Here is a 3772-nt window from a genome sequence, read left to right as displayed (position 1 = left end):
TCTAGAAGATAATAGGACAGCGTAACTGACATTTATTAAGGGAGAAGCCAATGTCACTTCCCATGGTTGCCACTCAGCCCTGTCTACTTCCCACCAGAGATGCCCTAGGTGGACCAGAGTGGGCTCTGGCCTGCCCCTGCATAGGCCTCAGAAGGGCTCCTCGGCCACCAGAGCCCAGAGAAGAGGAGCAGCCAGAGGGCCTTGCAGACCATCGAGAGGAGAAGGGAGACCCATGTTTGAGCCCTCCCTGACCTGAGGTGCAGCCAGTATCTGGACAACCCCACCCCCACCCACCAGCACCTGGCTATGGGCACCTCTGAGGGCTCCAGGTGCAGACCCCAGATGGGACATCACTGACAAAGCTAGACAGCTTCCTGAGGTGCCCTCACAAAGCATTCCAGGCTTCAAGGCTTAGATGGAAGACATGTTACTGTCTCACAGTTCTGGAGGCTCAGAAGTCAGAAGGCAAGGTGGATTCTTCTGAGGACTGTGAGGGAAGGATCTGTTCCGGGCCCCTCCCCTTGACTGGTAGGTGCTGTCTTCTCTCTGTGTCTCTTCACTCCGTCTTCCCTGCATGAGTGTCTATGTCCAGAGTTCCCTTTTTTGTAAGGACATCAGCAATATTAGATTAGGGCCCAAAGGAGCATGACAAGTCTGTATATTGTCACTCTGCTATTTAACTTATATGCAGAGTACATCATGCAAAATGCCAGGCTGGATGAATCATAAGCTGGAATCAAGATTGCCAGAAGAAGTATCAACAACCTCAGATATGCAGATGATACCACTCTAATGGCAGAAAGTGAAGAGGAACTAAAGAGCCTCTTGATGAAGGTGAAAGAGGAAAGTGAAAAATCTGGCTTGAAACTCAACATTCAAAAAACTAAGATCATGGCATCCAGTCCCATCACTTCATGGCAAACAGAAGGGGGAAAAGTGGAAGCAGAGCCAGATTTTATTTTCTTGGGCTTCAAAATCACTGCGGATGGTGACTGCAACCATGAAATTAAACGACTCTTGCTCCTTGGAAAGAAAGCTATGACTAACTTAGACAGTGTATTCAAAAGCAGAGACACCACTTTGCCAACAAAAGTGCATATAGTCAAAGCTATCGTTTTTCCAGTAGTCATGTAGGGATGTGAGAGTTTATCCGGTAGTCTTGGGGGATGTGAAACAAGGCTGAGCACTGAAGAATTGATGCTTTTGAACTGTGGGGCTGGAGAAGACTCTTCAGAGTCCCTTGGATGGCAAAGAGATCATAACAGCCAATCCTAATGGAAATCAACCCCGAATATTTATTGGAAGGACTGATGCTGAAGCTGAAGCTCCAATACTTTGGCCACTTGATGCAAACAGCTTACTCATTGGAAAAGACCCCGATGCTGGGAAAAACTGAAGGCAAAAGGAAAAGGCGGCAACTGAGAATGAGATGGTAAGATAGCATTGCTGACTCAATGGACATGAATTTGAACAAACCCTGGGAGACAGTGGTGGTCAAAGGAAACTGGCATGCCACAGTCCACAGGGTCACAAAGAGTTGGACATGACTTAGCGACTGAACCACAACAACTCTAGTATGACCTCATCTTAACTAATGAAATCTCCCACGACCCTATTTCTAAACAAGGAAGTGGTTCTACCTGTTACACATGGAGGCCAGGAGAGGCTGCTTATCCCCCTTATCCTCTGGGGGTGGGGGGCTAGCATCCCTTGTTCTTTCACTCATTCCGTCCCTGGGGGTTTGCCAACGAGCCAGGCACAGTGCAGGGCAGAACCAGACCTGTTTATCACCGCCGCTTTCAGGGGGCAGGACTGGGCCTTACTTGCCCACCACTGTATTTTCAGCATCTGGCACAGAGGAGATGCCTAATAAACATCTGCCCTCTGTCCACAGTCTCAGGGACACACCCGCCTGAGCCCTCAGGAGAATGTGCTGAGTGAGGACTCACTGGGCACCTCGGCTCCCTGCTTTGCCCATCCAGCCCGTTCGGATTTGGGGTTCTTGTTTTTCCTATGGCCCCAGCTCATCGGTCAGTTGAGGTGTGAGAACCACTCTCTCCTGGCAGCTGATGAGATGAATGGGGTGCCTGCCACAGAGCGCAACCCTCAGACCACACATGTCCATTCTCCTGGCTGAAGAGGAGTAACAAAAGTGAAAAACAGTCTTGCCTGTCCTTCAGCCCCTGGTTCCCATTCATCAAGACCCTCAGAAAGTCACATCCTTGTGTGTGAACTCTCAGGGTGGAGGGAGGGAGAGAGGGATGAATGGATGGAGAAATGGAAGGATGGGTGGGTGGATAGAGAGCTGAACGGAGGGATGGATGGATGAATGAATGGAGGGAGGGAGTCAGTGAACTCAGCCAGACTCCTCTGCAGGAGACTTGCTCTCTTTCACTTCTTCCGTGAACTACACAATGAAGTCCACAGCTCTGCCCAGCATTCCAGCCTCCTGCTACCTGTATACTTCCACGCAGGAGTCTGGTTTGTCCCCCAGCTCACAGCACAGCTTCAGAGCTGAGATGTGGCCACAGCATCTAACTCTAGAGTGTGGGCCTTCCCTCTCTTCCCAAGGCTTGCCCCAGCCTTCTCAGGATGGAGGTATTTCCATATCACACATTCTGTGGTCTCTGTGACCTTTTGGGCACATTTACTCCTGGCACGCTGGCCAAATGACAGGACCTTCCTCGGAGACACCCAGGTCAATGCCCCGTATCGACAGCACCGGCCTGCCTCCTCTGTCTGCCCCGGCTGCCCGGTCACCTGTCGCCAGGCCTCCGCACAGGCAAGGCTCTCCCGCCCTGGCGCGGAGGAGGAAGGCTCCCTGCGGGCTTGCGGGGCTGCAGCAGTGACCTCCCTCACTGGCCTTGCAGGCACCTCCCTGCACTCAGAACCCCTAATGGACTATGAGCTTAGAGGAGCCATCGTGTCCCCGGAGAGCACGAACCCAAGGCCCACTGTCCCCAGCTGTGCAGTCGGGCAGCCCCTCTGGAACAGCCCGATCGTGCCCCCTGCCAGCGCCCTGCACAGCCGGCTGCCCGCCTCCTGGGGTGCATTTCAGCACAATGGGCTTGGCGGCCCACAGCTTCCCAGGCGGATGTGATGGCAAATAGCAGGCACTTGGCATATCTTCGGGATTTCTGAGCATAACAGAAATGTCAGGCGGATTTTAATGAAAGGCTGTGTGCTTCTGGGGATTGACAGGCCGACACAGAATCCTAATTTTCAAATGGCTTGTTCTCAGGGCTTTCAGCACCCAGAGTCAGGGCCGAGGGGAGCCCCCAAAGCCCCTAGGGGTCCTAGACCATCAACCGTGTGTAGGATCACCCACCCTTCAGCTGAGAGGCTCCCTTCCAGAGTCTGGCCCTGGTGCTGAGTCCTGATTTAGAAACCAAATTATTTCTCTTCCTCACCCGCAGCAATTGGACACCTGCCTTTTGCCTACTCTTTGGAGCCGCATGCAGTGGAGGAAGCAGCATCCCCTCAGCTGACGTCAGGAGGGCAGCAGGGGCACAGCCGGCTGCCCTGGGCAAGTGCTGCGTGGGCAGGTGCCACCGGGGGGGGCGGTGCTGGGCAGGGCAGCCCATGGGGGCTGAGGAAATCACCTTTAAAATGAAACGCTGTTTTCCTGGTCAGCTCCAGGAGGCCAGGGGACCCTGATAAAGGTACTGGGGACCAGGGAAGGGCCAGCCACTCCCTGAATGTGGGGTGACCAACTGATCTGCACTGAAAGAAGTGCTTGCCCTTTGGTGAGCACAGCTGGGGTGCTTGAGGA

This window comes from Cervus elaphus, chromosome 4 (genome assembly GCF_910594005.1).
Source record: "Cervus elaphus chromosome 4, mCerEla1.1, whole genome shotgun sequence".
Lineage (NCBI taxonomy): Eukaryota > Metazoa > Chordata > Mammalia > Artiodactyla > Cervidae > Cervus > Cervus elaphus.
Note: the sequence above shows the minus strand (reverse complement) of the source record.